This window comes from Uloborus diversus, chromosome 8, assembly GCF_026930045.1.
Source record: "Uloborus diversus isolate 005 chromosome 8, Udiv.v.3.1, whole genome shotgun sequence".
Taxonomy (NCBI): Eukaryota; Metazoa; Arthropoda; class Arachnida; order Araneae; family Uloboridae; genus Uloborus; species Uloborus diversus.
Window position 1 is genome coordinate 104,358,602 of NC_072738.1, and position 21,498 is coordinate 104,380,099.

General features: G+C 32.9%; 2 protein-coding genes across 2 annotated transcripts in view; one reads left to right on the forward strand and one right to left on the reverse strand.

Moving 5' to 3' along the window:
- LOC129228054 (rab3 GTPase-activating protein catalytic subunit-like) overlaps positions 1–21,498 on the forward strand; it is a 388,943-nt gene that overhangs the window by 110,241 nt on the left and 257,204 nt on the right. The window lies entirely within an intron of this gene.
- Positions 1–21,498, reverse strand: part of LOC129228055 (leucine-rich repeat neuronal protein 1-like) — a 93,153-nt gene that overhangs the window by 70,881 nt on the left and 774 nt on the right. The window lies entirely within an intron of this gene.

Consider the following 21,498-nt stretch of genomic DNA (forward strand, 5'->3'; position numbering starts at 1 on the left):
AAACAAAAATAAAGAATAACAGAAACCCCAAATCAATAACAAAAACTAATATTAAATTAAAAATTAAAAAAACAAAACGTGTCCCAGAGAGCCGACCGAAGATGAATTTCGCGGGTCAGAACACACATTTGTTAAGAAATATGAGCTGACAGCAGGTAAAAATTTTAAATCATTGATCTTTTTATCCTTATCTTCCGACTATGAAATCGCTACCAATCACGCGTATAAAGGCTTAGAATTGCATTTAAAATTTACTTAACAAGATTATAGCTCCTACTGTATATAAGTTGTAAGTTCCAAACAAATATCAAACGCAGAAAACTTCGTTCTTTCAATTATTCATTTCGTTAAATTATTCAGTTCGTTGTTCGTTATTCATTTTTAACGTACGGGTAAATTTTTACTACCATAATTGTGAAAAACGTTAAATCGGTTTTTAATTAATATCTCCGGTAATTAAAGTTCTACAAAAACGAGGCCAAGCTAAGAACACTTTCGATCAAGTCACTTTTTGAACGAAAAATGAACTATCAAAATCGGTTCATCTGTTTAGGAGCTACGGTGCCACAAAAAGACACACTGATACACACTTTTAAAACTTATTTCCCTTTCCTTTTTGCAAAGGGGGTACAAATTGACCTCGGAAATGATACCTTATAATTTAAATAGGGAATACAACCTAATTGAAACGGAATGTAATAGTCTTTTATTCAAATATTTAAAAATTTTTAGAATAAAAAAGATCCGTTTAAGATCCGTCAAAAAGTAACGGATACGGATACAGATCTTTATTTTCCCTCGGATATCCGCGGATACGGATACGGATATCCGTAACATCACTAATACATACATAGACTGATAAGCACATTACCCACCTTTGCGTCACGCACGCGCAGTCGGGTAAAAATGATAACCACAGCCTGCAATCCGTCAGGCAGAAATTCTTTCAACAAGAGAGAGGGGGGGGGGGGGGTGAATATTACTTTTGAAAATAAACATACTTTATTCAAACTGAGTTTTACCCTGCTGTTTTGTGATGGAGGAAGAGTAATGCTAGTATAAAGCCTTCTTCGAAATTGTCGGTACATTACATTCTCTTTGATAAAGTTTTAAGCTATCGCCTCTGCCAAAAGTTAAATTTTTTCCTGGCTCATTTTTAAAGCAAAACTCGGTCATTCCTTTTAGGAAATAATTTGCTTTAACTCTTTGAAAAATTAAGTATTGCTATCGACCAATTTCAGAAATCAACCACTGTTACTGCCCCCTTGCTTTAAATATCTCTCCTTTATTTTCTCGCACTTATGAAAAGTAAAATTTGCGACTAATCTACTTAGAATCTAAATTCAATCAGTATTTTACTAATGCATTTTTCTTTGAAATAACTGTGTCTTTATGACTTCTCTCTATCCCTTTAAGAATATAAGTTTAGTCAGATTTCTTTTTGAAGTTAAGAGCAACCACTGGTCCATCTTAAAAATTATTTAGGTATTATTACTGAGCCCTTTTGAAAATGAAACCCGTTTTTCTTTATTTCTTTCTTTTTAGAATTTTTTATGGTCAAAAAGGTGCTAGTTTTTTTATTGATAAAACTTCATCATTCTGCTAGGGAGTAATATTGGTGATTGATTCTTTTTAGAGTTGTCTCCAGTCTTTTCAAACTAAAATTTGTTCTCCAAGCGTTAAGGAACTATATTTCAACTTAAACTCTTTTCAATATCTTAACTTGTCGTTGCCTCTTTGTCTTGTTATAAAAGTGAAAGAATTATTACTGCCACCCGATCCCCCCCCCTTTAAGGTGGTTCAAAAATCCATGTAAAAAAAAGATTCTCCTAGATAACTAGACACCCCTCAATATTTTTAGACTTGTGGATAGCAATATACTGGAAAAAATTTAGCTTCCTATTTCAACTGAAAGAAGGTGCTCAACCCCCTCCGATCAACTTCATAAGTATGGAGAGGGGGTTAAAAATATCTTGAACTGAAGAAGCGCCGCTACATATTATAATATACACGAGTGATATGCATATACACTGCAATAAATTAATTATTTATAAAAAAAAAACAGCTGAGGAAATTAAATGTTTCTAAGTTTATGACATTTTCTATGGTACGGCTAATGTTAAAATGAGGAGTCATTGAGCACCCTCTTAAAATTTGAGTGAGAAGCTAAAATTTCAGCATACTACTATTAGTGAGTCTAAAATAAATAAGAGGTGTCCTGGACTCTAGCTGAAAAAAAAGTTTTTTTGAACCCCCCCCCCCCTATAAAAATAGAAAGAGAAAGAGAAGAGGATTGGGAAGGGTTAAGATTAAATGATATTACACAAGTTTTCTTTCTCGCTGTGCATCATCAACAATTCTTAAGTGCGCCGTATTATTATTTAATAACAAGATCATAATTACGAAAAATATTCTATGTAACAATTAGGATTCCATTACATACCTACTGTATAGCTCTGATGTGAAATAAGACTGTAAAATAGATTTCGATTACATGAAAACAAAAAAGAATATTTGTGTAGGGTTTTTTTTTTTTGAACTCTGCCGGAGCGACTATGAGCATTTGTTCAGCTCATAAAATTCGAATCTGTGGTTTAAAATGGCGTCGTCCCAAGTTCTAAATCGGTTCGGCACCACGATCCTTGATGTATGGATATAATCACTCTTTTGTTCAATTTTCGTGTGTAATTTTCATAGGGGAAGTGTTAAGTTGCGAACATCGTTACGGTTTTGATTGCGAGGTTCCAACATGTTCTGCGTGTAATTCTAATTTTCGTTCTTTCACCAGAAGCATCCGACAAGGAGTAACTGATAAAAAAAAAAGAAATTATAATGAAGATATCTGCGCACAATTGTTAGTGAAATCGTCGACCTTTGAACTGCGAAAAAATTCAAGCACTTGGATAATTATACTTTTTACTGGAAAATTGCCCGTCAAGATATGACGGGTGAAAATTGCTTCTACACTTGAACGAAGCACTTGCCTGTTTGGTGATATTTTTATAGTTGAAATTTTAACCCCAACTCCAGTGGATTAACCCTAAACTCCAGTAGATATCGTTCATTGTTGACTACTTTTTCGTTTCTTCATTCCCCTGAAATGACACAGTCCTACCAGTAAACTAGTTAAGTGACCGGCTCCAGTTCAGCCTTGTCATAATAAAGCCTTTGCCTTCATGCTAAACATTACCAAAACTCATTATCAAATTATCATGCCGTGGCCTCGAGTTTCATTGTTGATGACGTCAGGAGCGTTACTCGATCATTGGCTATTATATATCTGAGACTGAGAGATGTGTGAACGTTATTAGAGGTACAGTCATTCGGGGTAAACTTTCAGCAACAATTTCGCTATTTCAAATTGCCCCATTCCAATTTTAGTACTTTTTAAAGTGATAACTTCTTATGGGACGGTAAACCGATTTGTGACATAACGAGCGTAACGGCGGAACTCTCGTCTGGCATTCCTTTCGTTCGCGCATACGACAGAAGCGCGCATGGTCGAGGAAATTTTGTTTCTTTACTCTTTGGGTCACAGCTTAAAGCGTTAAGTGATAGTAGAAAAAGTAATGAAACTAACGGAAGATGGATGGTCGTCGCAACATAACGCAATCTCCTAACGAAAGGTGAGTTTAATAATACAATATAATACCAATAACATTAAATAATTTATATATTCAAAACAGCATTTAATCTTTAAATTTATTTTCAAAACAAAAACATTTTTGCGATTAGTTATACTATAAATATTTCGCTTCATTTAGGGTTTTGAACTGTGATAAGGTGTACATATTTTAAACGAACTTCATCCCCGCAGACTCCACAACGCGGGGGTTGGGGACGGCCGAGAAAACAAAAATAATAAATAAACATTTAATTTTTTCATCACAGAGTAAAATCTAAAATTTTTTGTAAGTTTGAGTGTTTTTTTTTTGATAAACGAAATATTTAGAAACGACGCGTCATTTAATCTATTGTTTTTGAGCCGACATCAAAACTTATGTTTAAAAGTAGTCTGAATGGTGATCAAAGAATAAAATTATTTTTCATTTAGAACAATTTTAAAGTCGGTTCTAGTTTTTTTTTTTTTTCAAAATTTTTTTAAATAAAAATCTAATCAGCACGCACCTTTCTCTCTCTCTTACGTATTCAAACGTTCAATATTTGTTTACAAATCATTATTTTAGGGCTATTTAAATGGAAGTCGTTGCAGATGTGCATCAGCATCAGCAACAGACATTCCTTAATTTTTACTGTAAAAGACGTGTGACAGAAAAGTTACACTTTTTGAAGAATGACCCATATTTAAAAATGCATTTTTTATGTGTGAAAAAGCTACAAATTTTGATCCAGATAATCCGGAGACTCGGATAATCCAGAGACCCGGATAAACGAGAGCCGGGTAACCGAGGTTCAATTGTAATGTGTAGAATATAACAAGGGAGGAAGAGCCCTTTTAACAACTTCAAGCAATAACTTTCGAATTATAAAATGATGAAATTAGTTATGTGCAATATTGCTGACAATCTTGTAAGCTAGAGAGTAGGAAACTTATTTCATAACCTTGCTAGATGAGTGCAGCATTGGGCCTTCGATTTTTTTTTCTTTCTTAAAGTCAAATGCACTAAAACATTTGAAGTAGCGCTATGTTCATCGGAAGTACTCAGTTACCCTGAATGACTCTAGTAGTTTGGTCAAGTATTTTTCAATCAAATGGAATATATATATTCGTCAAATATTATTGTGACATTGAAAAACCTTAATTTTTCGAAGCTTTTGCTATGCTTGCTCTGTCCTGTCGGTTTGGTTCATAGAGTGAAGAAACTAGATAGAGAATAGAGAGGTCCCGCTCTACTAAGAAATTGAAGCCGGAAGTTGCACCGCTGTATCCCAAGATCCTTAGTTTCTTGTTAAATAATCCATTCTTTCCATTCTTGCGAAGCGACCATGTTATCATAAAATGTTTAATGTTATCCTATTATAACATGTCCGTTATTGCGTCGATGTATCCCATAATTCCGGCTTCAACCTCATCTCCTTTTTTACCACAGACGAGGCCTCTCTATGTAAATTTCTTTACTCTATGGTTTGGTTGGAACAAGCTTTTTCCTTGTTCCAAAAACCAACATGAATTATAGTAATTATCTTATATAATTAAAAACTGAGCGTATGTACCGATGCGACTGCGTATGTCCGAGTTACTTCTCTCGAACGCCAGCGAACGAACCATCGAACCAGGTATCGATGGATTCGTAATTTTCCCGTCTTTATGTTTGGTTATTTAACATAATCCTCCGATATTAATTAGCGGAGACATATCAATTAAAAACTATTAATTATGACACCTAGATTTCGACATAAAATTTCTAATTTTTGAAGGCTTTCCTCCATTCAACTTGTTATTCAGTGCTTCATCACAACTTTCCGCAACGATGCTTTTATTAAAATTTATAGCGGGGGGGGGGGGTGAACATAGAGTAAAGAAATTACATAGAGAGACTCCGCTATATTAAGAAATTGAAACCGAAAGTTGCACCGCTGTATCCCAAGATCCTTAGCTTCTTGCTAAGTATCTTGAAATACATCTAAATTCAAAACATTCCATTAACTGAATCTCAATTAGTTGTTAATTTAAACTTAGATATTGTTTGCAAGTTTATAAAGCACGTTTTTGAAATTGCATTAAAACATGAATTAAAATTTAAACCAATCAGCCAACTACTTTCTACCTTTGCAAGATTGCTGAAAACTATTCTCGCGAAGCGATCATGTTTTCATAACCCCGCCCATCATTACACCGCTGCATCCCATAATTCCGGCTTCAATTTCATCTCCTTTTTAACATAGACGGGGCCTCTCTATGAGCGTGAAGAAAATAATTGAGACAAAAGATCTGTTGCCATTTTTTGCTCGAATATGAAGAAATAAAATTTGGCTTTTGTTTTAAAGGCTTCTCCTGTAATCGGAGAATTTAAAATGTTTACTTTTTGGTTAAATTTCTAAAATCTGCCTTAAAATTTTACTGATTTTTTTTTCCGTTCAAACTTGATTGTTGAACTCGCGTCACTTGACATAACTTTTATTTTTGGAGGTGGATCGTGCAAAGCCGGGCGCTGTAGCTAGTCAGTTAACTGTTAATAAAGTTTGGAAATTAATTTAAAGGCCGAACTTCAGCAAGCATAGACTTCTGAATTTTAATCTTTTGAGACACTGCAAATAACCACATTCGAGGGAAGGGGAGGGGAGCTCAGTTCAAGTCATCAGTTTAAAAGTTTTTTTTCCCCTACTTTTTGCTTGTCATAGTAATTAGCGACGCAAATTGTTTCTGTTTCGTATATGAAACGAACCATCGTTTTTATCACTGGCAGAAGTTGTATCATTGACCTTCGAAAAATCGAGCGAATTTTATGCCATTATCGTTCTTCCTATATTATATCAAATCGATGCCCTTTCAATGATTCATGAGGAGAAAGTTCTATCAAAAGATGGTGGAATCTTTTGTTCCAACATATCTGAACTCCTCAGCAACCTATCAGTGGCGATTGCAGTCGTGACTGTTGGCGATCTTGATAGTAAAGTCGAAGAACCAAATTGCACCAACACCATCAAGAGCTTGTTTTATAAAACGCATTCCATTTGCATGAAAGCTTACATTAAAACCGCAGATTTGGGGTTGAAGCGTTAACTTTCGCTCTATTGAAAAATAATTCGACATTGATCTTTCTTCGAGCCTTTTATCTTTTGAAATGTATGCACGTGTCGTTTTGTTTTTAAATGTTACAATAGCATAGTTTTTCCATATTGTGTATTTACTTATAGTTAGTTTAAACTGATGAAACTTATTCCATTTGGATGAAAGTCTATCTACATTAAAACCGTAGATCAGGGGTTAAAGCATTGATCTTTCTTTGTGCCTTGTATCTTTTTAAATTAATGCACGTATCCTATTGTTTTTAAACGCTACATTAGCAGTGTTTATCCAAATTGTGTATTTAATTATGTTTAGTTTAAATTTATAAAGTGAAGCGTGTAGCCGCAAAAGTAGGCGTCAACAACTCCAGTTTTTTCCGCTAATGCGTTTTTTTTTTCTTTTTTTTTCTGTTTTTCATTGCAATACTGGTAGAACGACAATCGGAGACAGTCAAAGAGTTTATGATCCCCCAAATGACAACAAAACAGGAAAGGTTATTGTCATTCATACATATTTTTTAGTGACAGATATGTGAATTGTTCCTTTTTTCCGCCTTTCTTGTAGATACCTCCAGTTTGAGTCCATAATTAAAACTTTTGTGGGAAAAAAAGACTTTTGTTAAATTCCTTTTTTTTTTCCTTCAATATCAGAAACAATTAATTTAGTTTCTCTTCGAAACTACCAAGCATACATTTAGCAATTCGAATTCCTTTGCAGTTTTTATCTGCCATTCACTTTTAAAATGTGAATGTTCGCTTTGATTTTTTCATCATTAAATCAACTCCTCCGTACTCCAAATTAATTTCTTTTATGTTTCATAAAAAATAAAAATAAATAAATGATAACGACACTTCCCTTACACCGCACCTAAACTTCCGCCTGACAGGAACAGCCCGTCGTCAATGCCATCTTTATCCAATGCTCCAGAGCTGAATACAAATCATCCAATCAATGGATGTCGACTTTTCATCAGATTTAATCAATTCATAGTCATTGAGATCCGTATCAGCAGAAATTTAATTTATCTACCTCGTATGAGTTTCAGTTTCATTAGGGTCGCATTCGTATACAAATGTGTTCGGGATGGCTATCTAGGGTGAACGAACTGTTTTGCCACACGAGATGGGGTAAGATGATTTATTCCCCAGATAGAATTACCTGATGGGGCTCTTGATAATGCCTCGTAAATTACCGCATTGTGAAGAGATTAGAACATTTGGGGAACCTATGGGGTTCAATCAATCGCAGATTCTTTTACTCGGGAAGAATTTTTCTTATCGTGTAACACAATCTGTGTTTGATATAAACTTTTTAATCTGCATCAGGTATGCAAATGTGAGATATCATTATGTGGTTATCGGAGCTGAACTTTCCGTCACTGGGTTCGTATGGGTCATACAGTGCAAACTTTGGGAAGTGTGGAAATCGTTTTAGTTGTGTTGGGGTTGTTGCTAAAAATCGACTTTCAACATCATTAGTGTAATTTTAAAAGATGACATAGGTAAATCTTTGAATAAGAGGATGGCCATAGAGGTTAGCCAAATTCCTTTCACCCTTTAGGGTCAAAAACCTCATTAACATTACGTTCGGTATCTGTACCATATGGGTATTACACTTAATCAATTGCACCAGATGATTATTCACTTTGTAAGCCTGGAGAAATAACTGATAGAGAGCATCAGCTTTGTTGTAAGGGCTCTTCGTGGTCTCTCAAAAAATGTAAGATATTGGGAGGCAGTATTGATCATTAGGGAATGATTCGGTCTTCTTTTACTTGTTTCTACTGTTTGAGACCTGTGTCTATAACTCTTTAGCTCTGTGTAACATTTCTGTCTGGTCATTGGGAAAACAAAACAAAACGAAATGAAAAGAAAGTACCTTCAATAAAGAATTTTGTTTTTTTGTTACCTAAAATTTATGTTATTAATAAACTTTAGAGATCAAAGAACTTTTGATGGCTGCTAATACGATTCCAAATGTTTATATTCTTCGAAGTTGATGCTATCCAGTGCATATGTAATGGGTGATATTTTTGAGAGTACAAGTCATTTCTTGGTTAATGTTTTTATGTTTTGAGAAAGGAGTAGGGGAGAGGGTTGTAACTTGAGAAACTTGTACCGTGGGACACTGCCAATTTCTAAGAACCTATTTTTAGCAGCCTTTTGCAATAATAACTGCTGCAATAATAACTTTCACTACTAAATGTTGCCCAAGTAACAATCAGCATCAAAATAGTTAAATTGCTGATTTTTCGAGGGAAAGAAAATTTCATGACTACAAAGTAAATATGTCCTTCCTTTTTATTTCATTTTCTGTCTTTGTATTTGTGAAACTAATCAATTGAATTTTATTTTGTAAAAAAAGAGAAGTACTTTAAATATTTTGGCCATGAGAAAATGTGATAGTACCTCTAGATTCCTCATCATTTTGGCTTTTCTCAAACCACTTGGTGATTGTACCTCGGGACAGCCAAACATATTGTACCTCAGGACACGTTATGCATGGTTCTTGATGATTAAGATATGTTTAGGAGCATGGACAAATGATCTTATATGATGTAGTCTTTTAAACACATTTAATGTTAGATAATAATTCATTAGATCATTATTTATTATTCATAATTTAATTCATTACCATGATTTTTTTTTCTTTTTGTTTTTTGGTGCAAAATTGGTTCAAGTATGTAGCTGTTTCCTGAATCATGACGGGTTCCCATAGTACAACAGACTGTGTCCCTAGGTACAATAGGATTTTGTACCTTGGGACAGTTTGGAATTTTTGCTTTAAATGGCTGGCAATATTTTATTTTCCAACTGTGTGAATTTAAACAAAATATTGCAGTGAAATATGTTGGGGTATTTTAATGCAACTTTTAGATTTTAAATTTGATTTTAATAATTGACGTTAAAAATTGAAATATGTGTATATTTCCCAAGGAACAACAATCTCCCCTACCTTATTGCGTAATATAAAAATTTGCGTACATAGAGCGAATGATAGTAGATTAATTTTCAGGCACTGAGACCTTTAATTAATCTATTTATCCCCTCCCCCCTCTTTTTGAGATGGTATTTTTTTTGTTAAGTAACTTTTTATGTGCTTAATATGTGATATGTTAGTGTGTCAAATATGTCCCTCAACCAATTTAATAACATACAGAGCTTTAAATAAACCTTATTGACAATAACACATTTACAGGTTTGGGGACCCGTCGCAATGCATTTTCCGAGACCCCTTTGTCTGTCACAGAACTATGCAAAGCATTTATTATGTGCATGTTTCAAACCCCTTCGAAGCCGCTTAGTATGCAATTGCGACAGTTGCAAAATGGTAAATCCGCCACTGCTTAGTGACAAAAAGAATTTTTCGCATTTTTTTTTCAGGAAAAAAATAGTTTTTTCGAATGTGCACCTATAATTGCTACAAATGGCGAAATGTTACGTAGTTGAATGTACTGTATGAAGGGAGGTTTTCTTTTAGCTTAAAACTTCGATCTTAAAGAAGGTGCTATTTTTAATACATATTTATGTCATGTAACAGAGATCTAAATAATGCATGATACTTTTTGAAAAGAAAAATAATAAAATATGCAAACTGCATAAAAAAGCGCGAAGTTAGGGAAATTATAAACGACGAAACTTTCCAATGTTTTTGTATCAACTGGTTTTCTTTACCTAATACAGATTCGAAGGTGAAAACAAAAGCAGTATCATATGACACGGCATTTGAGCGAGGAAAAAAAAAATAACATGTCCATTTTGTAAGTATGAAGCCTGGAACTGTTGGGATTCTCCACCAACAAAACGTCTAGTCAGTTTTACGACCAGCCCTATCCATTATCTGCAACCCAACCCTCTCGAATACTTTCTCATATTCCGATTGCATTTTTTGATAATGAGCATGGCCTAGCTCGATGATCGAATTTTATTTCATTTACGTTTCGATGGCGATGGCCGCTAATTACGATGCGATTCATCGATAAAGAAGTTTCGCGTTGTGTCACGGCGACACCGGGTAATAATTGGTTTCTGGATCGAAAATTTATTCTGCCTATTCATAACTAAAAGGAAATTGATTTTTTTCCTCTTATTCATTGTTTCTTCTTCTTTTTGTTTTATAAAAATGAATGAAATCTTATTAGGAAAACGACTTTTTTAGCGTAAAATGTACGCTATCTATTCCAAATGAATTAAACATTCGTTTGTTCAGATCGTGATCGTAAATCAAATCATCTTAACATAGTAAGACAGTCTTTAATTTCCATCTTACATTTCCGCATGAACAGTTTTCTTTAGTTAAAGTGTATTGTACAGTTGAGGCAACGAGAAGCAAAGGGATGTAAGTGAATTCCTTCAAGTTTTGAGAAAAATGCATGCGTTCGAATCATTATCTAAAGTCTTCATTGAAAAGTTTTTTTTTAATCATGTTGTACGACAGGGCTACTTGTACCATCTCTTTTCCCAAAGCTGATGAGATTTTCTCCTACCTATTGTACCCCAAATATTCATTTATTCATTTATTATTATAATGTATTTTTTTTTTTTGCATTTGCACCCTTTTGTTTCTTGGTGTATCAATTGTTCTATCTAGCAGTGGATCAAATTACAGTTGAAATCGGTTAATACGAAATGTCAAAAATCAAAAACATCTTTCGTCTTAGCCGTTACTTGTAACAACCGTAAATTTAGATATTGTAAAAAAATGATCAATTGTTTAGAAATATTTAAAAAAGAGTTACTACTATTATTGTTGTTAATGCTCGCAGGGTAATTTATTTATAAGTGTATTCTGAAAAATTGAAATTAAAAATTTTTAATGTTTTTGAAAAATATTGAAAAAGAAAGATTAATCAAAGACATGTTGTAATCCACGATGGAAGATAGATAGTAGTTTTATTTCCAAGCACATTGAAATTTCCACTGGAAAGCAAGTGTAGGGGCTTTATTCTGAATGCAAAATATGTAATGATCTCTTCTTGATACATAATAAGACTTCTACCGCTACATAATGTTATGAAAAATAAGAAGGAAAATAACAGTATTCATTCACACAAACTTTTAGGAGAGGTCTCAGAAATTTTTGTTCGTTTTCGCCTAGACGTTCATTTCTCCACACGTATTGTGAGGGATATTTTTAATGTAATTAATTAGCCAACCAAACTTAATGAACAAAATGTTCGTCTTAGTTGTGATTTCGTACTAACCGTGGTCGCACTAAGCAAGTTCAACTGCATATGAAAATAACTCACTAGAATAGTATCAATTAAAAATAAAATAAAAACGAATTTTTGAGACAAAAAATGTCAGTTTTCCCCTTTTTACACCTTGCTTTTATCAATTGTTTGGCTACTTATTCTATCTCTTGCCGTATTAGCTTTTTTTCTATTATTTACTAGTTATCTTCAAATTTTAGTTTTTGGCACTTACACCCCTTTTGTTCTTGGTGCTTATTTGAACAAGAAGTGCATCAGATCACATGAAAATAATAGACAATAATCAGTTCAATCAAAATAATACGCATCACCTAGCTCTGTATTTTTTCAAGGAAAAAAAAAAGAATTTTTAAAATACTTTTTGGTCGGAATCCTTATTTATACTTTTATCAGGATAAAGTCATGAATTTTCATCATCTTCCTGTGACTTTTTCCAACTGCCTTTCACGTACAACCTGCTCTATTTTGAAATAATTTAGAACAGTTATATGAGAAACTAACATAAACCTTTTAGCTTAGATTAGATTAGAATTGCCAATATTTATTGTTTTTGCTGCACGTAACCATCGCCTGAAATGATTGGCCAAGTACATTCGAATCGATTGTTCTCTGACATCACTTTTTCAACATGTTAGTCCCATTTAACTTGATGTTAGTCAATAAGGAATCTGAATTGCATATGAGTCGAAACGGAAGTAATGATGGGCGCACGCATGCCCAAAATAAATATTCATTACACGTGGACCCCTTGATGCAAATCAAAATCGAACTTCCGATGCCACAACGTGAAGATAGCATTTATTGAACACTGCAGTGTGGCATTGCTTTCAATTTCCAGTCAGTTCAAGTAAGTATCTCTCATAAGATGTCGCGATAATGAATGCGCCAATGCTATACTTAGTGGTCTTGGCGAAAATTAATCGCCCCATTAAGCTTAATTTATTTGGTCAAGTTGTGGTCTTCGGCTGTTGAACTTTATGGCGACTAATGGCTTTCTTTTTGGGAAGGTTAGATTTTGGTATGCATAATGGAACTAATCGTTATTTTAACATGGATGCTGTCTTTGGTTTTAGTGGTCACGTTCAGTTCATGTAAGATAAACAGCGCGTAGACCTCAGAGGACATAAATGTCAATGTGTTAAGCATTGCTTTTGATAAAATTCAGTCTTTTGTAGTGTTAAACCGCTCTATTCGTCAAATACGTCGTGAAATTTAGTTACAAATTGAACTCGGATTTTTGTTGTTTGAATGTTCTGTAATAAAATTATTGTGTGAAACTCTTAAACGTGTTAAAACTTTATTGGAACTTTCAACATATCTTACTACAATGTTAATAGTTTTGGTCATTCTTGATTGAATTGCTGTCTAAAATATAACATACTGTTGCCTTGTCTGTTAGGTGAAAAATTGTCTTTTCGCGTTTCATATAATTTTGGACTGTTTTAATACTTGAAATCGTCAGAAATCAGACAATAATGAATTTAAATCTGGATTACACATTTTTGATGATATAGACTGTCTGAAGGTCACCTACCAAAAATTTTCTTATTCGGCAGTTTTTTTCTGACGATTTTGCAGATTTTGGTGGCTGCATTTTTATGAGATTGCCTTTTTTAAAACTTTTTTTTGTTGAAATTATAACGTTTAATGTCTTTTTTTATTTGATATATGTATGTGTTCATACTCGTATTTTATCATTTTGTAAAATTCAAAGAATTACTCGGTAAATTGAAGAAATCCCCACTCTTAAAAATTTAAATTCGGGGTGCCTCAGAATTTTGAGGTAAAGTTTAATTTCCGAAATCGATGCCAATAATTAAGGGTATTTTAGAATAACTGTTATGTTAAAGTTTCATTGCTGCCTTAAAAACAGGTGAAGTGAATCAATACCCAATGAATTGATCAACTATTAGAATTAGACCTTTTCATCCTCTGAAGTATTTCCTAATTCTACAACCTTTATCTTTTAATCATTCCTTACTATTACTAGAAAAGCTCCCGTTATGAAAGGGTGCTAATAAAAAGAAGCACAGCAGCTGAGAATTTGTGTGCTTCCATGTAAATTAAACCGTGTTTCCAGGCATTCGCCACAAAATACGCAAATTCACCGTTTACGTGATGGATTTGCAAAGTCTTGCTGTACCCGTCTTGTGCCTTAACACTTGTTACTACACAGAGAGAGTCATGCTTTATTCCATAAAAATCACCAAACATATCCTGACAATGCATATTTAGGCATTCAATTTCAAAAACTTTCCGATGAAGAGCACTCAGTTCCTCTTCTAACGTTTAAACTTTTGCCTAACATTGCGTTTTTAAAACTTCAGCATAAAAATAATAATTCTGAGGGTAGCCATCGCACTCTGTCTTTTCTCCTAACATCATCATGAAAGATAGATTTAAAGGCGTTCATAAATGGCTAACACTAATACCTCTCTTGCAAAGTTATTTCATTGCTTTGCATATGGTGATGATTGTGGCCTTCTTCTTTTGGCTATTTCATTCAATCTAATACTCTGAGCGAGATCTGCGGTGCAATTATATTGTTGTTTGATTTTTAAGAATATTTATTCCATCTGTTAAATTATCTAAACATAGCTGGCAAAATGAGTCTTAAAAAGGCTGCTATGCTCTGAACAACTTCTGGTAATCGATTCTCGATCACTTTTCATGAAACGGAAATTAAGTCTCCAGAGCCCCGATTTGTCATGTTGCTTCATCTAGTGGTTCAAGACGAGCAACATAGCCGAAGTTGCTGTTTCCTATGTCTTAAAGCGGAATTATCTGGACATATGATCAGCGGAAAATGCGCTTAATACATCTCCTTGCAAGACGCAGAAAAATTAATCGCTCCATTACGTCTGATTTATTGCTGTGTTTGTGCCTACGCTAGTAAACTTCGTGGGTCTGTCTCTGTTTTCTTGACCAGATTCACTTTTTGTGAATGGACTTTTTACAGAAATGCAAGAATTACGTTTGTATAGTTAGTTGTATAGTTATATTAAATGAAACTAAATGAATCGAAATTAACTTTTTTTTTCAAACGATTAATGAGAGCTGCTTATTTATTTATTACAATTGTTCTTATATTTTATTTGTTTTCTTTACTATTGAACCAACGTGTATCATCACCATTTTTGTACGCGAAATAGTGTAAAATTCGTAAAACATCATTCCACTTCGCAATGTTTATGCGACACCCATGTTGAAAGCATACTTATTTATCCCTAGCATTGTGCCGTGCTTGATTACTTAGCTAACTTTGTGCTTGAATCACGTGTTCAAAGCTCATTATAACTCGTTCAACAGAAGCGAGAAAGATATTCCTCTATCCATTGCAGCAACTTGGCGTTGAGAGTTGCAATTGATAAACTTGGTAGTAAAAATATGAACTAGCATTTTCCTATTTTTTTAAATTTATTATTTTGGTCTTAACATATGTACCAGGTTTGAATCATACATTTGTTTAGAACGAGATCCACATGCGTCTGATTAGGATAAATTTTCAAAATCGGTATCAACTTCAAAGTTTGAAAAATGCTCACAAAATACACATTTAACAAAACCTTGTAAAAATGGGCCCGTCAAAACAAAAAGATTTTTCGATTTAACTGTCCTTTAAATTCTGTTCAATATAGTTTCATTTTCTCTCAGCACAAGTAAGTGTTTTGCCACTAAGTACCTCACAAAGCTTTAAATTGGTAACAAAATGTTCACCAAAGATACTGGAGTCTAGATAGCGCGAAGACATCCTGCTTTGCCACCTTGAGGTAATCTTCTTTCTGCTTTCATCCAATTCGGTCATTATCAGCTTATGCCGTGTTTTCTTCATACGCGTGCCAATCCCTAATAAGACATACTTCGATTAGCATACAATTGCTTTATACTCTGAGGATTAAGATGGGATCTCGAAGACTATTTTATTCGTACCCTTTCTGCACCTTCACTTAGCTAAGTCGAAATTGTTTGATTGGTATGCTGGAGGTTTGATCTCCCTCAGGTGTTAGCTCCAACTGCTGTTGCACTTATCATCAAACTGCTGGTTCAACCAACTTGGAAGAGTTTCACTTGCTGGTTAAAGTGAAATCTTCGTTTGAAAGTGATTTCATTTGTGTCAAACTAGCGTCAAATCCAATCAAACTAAATCTTAGAAATTAGAAATAAGTATACTTTGGTTTTACTATCAGGATGTCGAAATAACTTACAAAACTCAGTGAAGAAAATAAATGAAACATGAGTTGATCCCCCAAAATATACTTGGTCTTAAAACCTCTTTTCAGGATTTGAAACGCTTATTTAAAAAAAAAAAAAATCACACTTATGGAAAGAATTATCTCCTCAAATGTTTAAATTTGTTTGTTACATCATGTTTTTGTTTTTAACTTCGTGTTAAAACTTTGTGTATTGTCGTATAAGATTTTCTAATAAATTATCACTCCACTTTTTCCGGGAAAAAAAAGAAAAGAAAACGGCAGATGTAGGTGTTGTTAAGTCCTCAAAAATTGAACAATAGTTAAACGTTTTTAGAAAACAAGAACCTCATACATTTACAGCACCATTAAATTGGTGCCTTGCTTTTATATCAGGAAACGTTTTAATTGGATTTGGAAAGAAATCTAAAATATTTTCAAACGAAATGAAAGAAATATCTTCTTTGAGTACGAATTCAGTTTTAGCTTTATTAATGAGTTTTAGTCTTTGTCTTTTTATTTAATCTCATTGTTTATTTCTTCCAAACGCAAGCATGTCGATATTTATTATGATTTAGGAGGTGAAGATATGCATTTTCAATATGTTGACAAAAAAGTATCTATAGTACCAACTACAAAAAAATGCAGTTCTACAATTACACCTTACTTAGTTTTACTGGGGTACATGTCGTATCGCAGTATTGTATCATGTTATCACACAAGTTAAAAATATAATTATTTACACTGCATTTGTAAAAGATCTCTCTCTCTCTCTTTTTTTTCTTTACTGCAAGATCCAAACTTTAGCCGAATAATCTAAAATTTGAGTAAAATAGCTTCGAATTCGATTTTTGAATTTTTTAGCAGTGCAAATTTTAAGTCCCAAAATAAACTGTCTTCAATTTTAAAAATTAAACAAATAACTTGTTTTGAATAAAATTTCTTTCAGCATTACTGTGAAGAACCATTTTAAAAACTTATAGACCTAGCCACACTTGCTCCTGTGTCACACCTATCCCAGTTCAAATTAATACATACTTAAACAGTTAAAAATAACGTACAGAAAACTAATAAGAATAATAAGCCAGTTAAATAGAAAAAGAATATATAGAAAACTAATAAGCGTAATAAGCCATAAGAAACCCAGTAAGAGAAATTTATTCAACGCGAAAACAAAATGAAACGTTTTCTAACATGACGTTGTGTTTGTTTTTTTTTCTGCGATGAACATTATTAAAATTTTCCTTTTGTGCAAAGCTACTTTAAATTGTTTTATCTAACTATTTATTTAGTTCGCTAGATCGTAAAATTATCGTGGGAAGTTTGCAGTTACTTTATATCATTTTTGTTAACAGAAAACTGTTATATTATTTGTACAACAGATGTTAAGGATCACATTTGTATAAGAACCCTTTGTATTAAGAACCTTTTGTTCTTGCTGAAAAATATTTTTTATATTGTATTCACCTGTGAATGTTTACAGAAATGCGTAATGAGGAATATTATTCTGAAAACCAACTGTAAATTAAAACGCGAATAACTACCAACTGGAATAATTAGAAGTCCATGACTATGTTGCCGAAAGTACGTTACATGTATAAAGTTTAACATTTTTTTTTTGTGTTCTTCTTAACTATTAACTCATTAGCTTTGTTTCGGAGTTGAAAACATGGGTATATTTGTAAAATTTAATTACATGACATGTTTACTGAAAATGAAAATTCCTTTCGTAATTTGCCCTTTCTCCCAGATGGTTTAGTTTTATTATTCTTTAGCTATTGCACTAGCAGTGTTTGTGTGAATTTTACTCATCACTGCGGAATAATTCATGATGTGGAACGTTACTTTCAGGCTAACAAAGTTGCGTTTTTAGTATTTGCTCATTCAAATAAAGTAATTGAGTAACATTCTACACGGAGTATTTTGTAGTTTAATTCCAGATGTACCCCGATCGGGTACGCTGCTAAAACAAAATGCATAAAAATATTTTTTTTTTCAAAAACTATTTTAAACTAGTGAACTCTATTAAAAGCATTCTGATTTAATTATCTTGATGTAAATGGCAGCATTTATTAAATTTTTTAAAGTACTAGCACCCTCCCCCCCTGCTCGTTGACGCTCACCAATCCACGAGAGTTTCCTTGTTAAAAGTTAAATCGTCTGTTTGGAATAACTTTATTAAAATGCGCGTTACGTTTAGAACAAAATGAAACTCCTGCTCCCCTCCCGTAATAAAAACGGAATTTAAGTAAAGAGCTCATTTTTTCTCGAACAGTATTAAAGTCCCACTTCTACCCGGAAAAAAAAAAGAACCTGATGAAAATAATCACAAAAATAAATAAATAAATAAATAAAAATAAAATCGAAGGGCACTCTTCTTGTTGGGCCCAAACTAACTTGTACCAAATTTTAGAGCTACAGGTGTTAAGGGCTTCTAAGCATAGCAGAACGGGCTTTTTGTACGTTTAAAAAGTCATTTCAAATTCATGGTCTCCAGTAACATTTTGCTATTCAGCTCCGTACTTGAATTGAATTTGATCTAAATTACGTTTTTCACTAAATTACAAACTCTTATACCTCAGCTGTTCTAATTAATTGAGAAAATGAGAACTAACTTCATCTCGTGCAGAAAAAAAGTTCTTTTGAACGATGTAAAATCTTTTGTGAAATTTTAGCTTGAAAAACTAATTTAAAATTCATTTTAAAAACGCACTGAAGTGCAAACCCCCGGGGTTCGAAATAATTTCGTGCTAAATATCGACCCAATTTAAATTTTTTCCCAAGTGAAAATAAACTTCTTCTAAGAAAACCGAAAATTCTTTTTTTCCCTACATTACTAGTTTTTTCTCGATCATTCCCATCGCTAGATCTTATATTTCAACAAAAGTATTGTAATAATTGGTTAATTGATTTGCAAAAAAAAAAAAAAAGAGTCCAGCGTTTCCAGTAGTTTTTTCCCGAGAATTTTAAATTTTATGTCTGTTTAATAAAAACTTTGTAATAAAGTGTTTACATAAGGGCAATTCCATTAACAGACTAACTACCATACTACCATAGAAAAGTAAATGGCCTTGTTGCTCTAAAAAGAATTGAAACATTCATTGAAATTGTGGTTACACATTGGATATTAAGACGGGAGTGAGTGAAAGTTAGCAATTGTTTAAAGATATTTAATTTCATTAATTATAAACAATCAAAGACCACCGTCGAACTTTATTCACTACCATTCTTTATTAAACTTAGGCAGAGGCGGTGATTGGGATTGAAAAGTGGGAGGTGGGGGGGGGGGGGCGGAACTGAGAACTATATGCCATAGATTTTTTTTAGCGGCAGCAAAAAATGAAAGGAAAAAAAAGCACAAAATTTTGCTAAGGCTGGTTTTTAGAGCAATATGAGTGTTGATTGATGCAAAACTAACAGCTTAACTTACGTTTTTCTTAAGATTTTGATCAATTTATGTACACAATAACTTTCTCCGAAGAAACACTTAGACATGAATTACACTTACATTATTTACCACAAATAATCATCCATAGTAATTCATAATAATTATTCATATTTTTTAATTGTAGATGAACTTCAATAGTTTTGTTATTTCAAAGAATGTCATATAAATACAATACTCGTATGGAGCTTAAAAAAGAAATTGACTAATTGTATCACTTAATATTTAAAACGTGCTAAATATTTAATTTTATTTAATTAAATTTATTTATTTTTCGATTTTTGAGATTTTTCACAGAAGAATATTTAAGGACAAAAATCCCAAAATAAGAACAAATACTTTGTGTCTTTGATAAGCAGCGATTGCAAGAATATAGTTTTATTTTTCTTGTGTGTTTCTTTTAAGAGTTTTAGAGGCTTCACATCGTATTCACTTGTTGGAAAACTTCGCACACCGAATACACTGAATTGACTTGTTTTTTGTGAAAAATGCAGGGTTACCCACTATTTGTAATAGATATAATGCAATGTTGGAGGATAAAATGTGAGGTGGTTAGTCAAATGCAAATTTATATTTTTTAATTTGAAAATTTTCAACGGGCTATAATTAAATAGCACATATTTCTAACGAAAATAAATTTAGAGATTAATTATAATTTAGTAAAACTAAGACGACGTTTTCTTAAAACAAGTAACGTAGTGAATTTCGAAGTACTGACATTATGAAATACTGTCATCCGAAACAACTTTGCCGAGTGAGACTTCTTTGCCGGTTTTTGAAAACGATGACATTTGGCGCTCTTCTACGTTCCAAAACCAGCTAAGAGATGTGGTAGTGTTTTCATTGCCCGAAGACTCATCTAGAGCTAGTTCTGGAACTGTGGAACGTTAAATGTCATCGTTTACAAAGACCGGCAAAGAATCCCAACTTTGCAAAATTGTCCCCGTTTACGGTGTCATTTAAGATTTTCCTATGAGTTAAAGAACAAAATGCTGTGCAAGTATGTGAGAAAAATCAGGAATAGCATAAGGTATATGAAGATAACAAAATAGAATTGGAGTTTCTGAATTGTTGTTGCCTTATCATGAAATTTCCTCTTTTTTGAGTAGAACCGGCATGTGAAAAGTGTTGCATTTTAATTTCTACGTTGTCCTTAAGAACAAACACACTGACAAATTTCACTAGGGAGAAATAATAACAAGCCGTGTCAAATAATACTTTGGAATTTGCTTTTATTATCCGAGAAATAATTGAAAGACAGATGAAAAAATTTAAATATGTGTATCGAATTTAATGTAAGGAAAGTGGCGTGTAGTAAATGGGAGTCTTGGTTTATTTGTTGCACTGTCACCAAACTGGATTTTGTCTATTTTAAGAATATTTTGATACTAGAAGAATTAGCTGGAGATTGAAAAAAATTGCTGCCAAAAAAGGAAGAAAGGAATAAAAAAGTTACAAATAAGAATTTAATTGAAACCTTGCGGCAAAACCTGATTATAAAGAAATATTTTTTGATCAGTGAAATTATAAAGAAGTAATTAAAACTTTTGAATAAAATATAAAAACATAACAAAGGCAATTATTGACTTTAAAAATGTATCTTTAAATCAGTGAAATAAAGAACTAATCAAACTTTTGGGTAAAGAATAAAAACATTACAAAAGATGACACACAAAAACTATCAGATTAGTATAGCAGAGTCATAGGTGAGAACTGAAGAACTCGGTGCAAGAAAGGGGAAGTTACCTTTTTTCCGTTGCGAAAACTCCAATGCATAACAATTAATTATACATAGGGAACATTATGTTTTTAAAAAATGTAATTGAAATTGGTTTAATAAAGACAAAATCTACCGTAGTATTGAATGAAAAGACAAAATCTTTAAAAATGAATTTTTAAAACCTTTTTGATTTAGAGATTCCTGATGGTTACTTAAATGCAGTTGCACCCTTCTTGCACC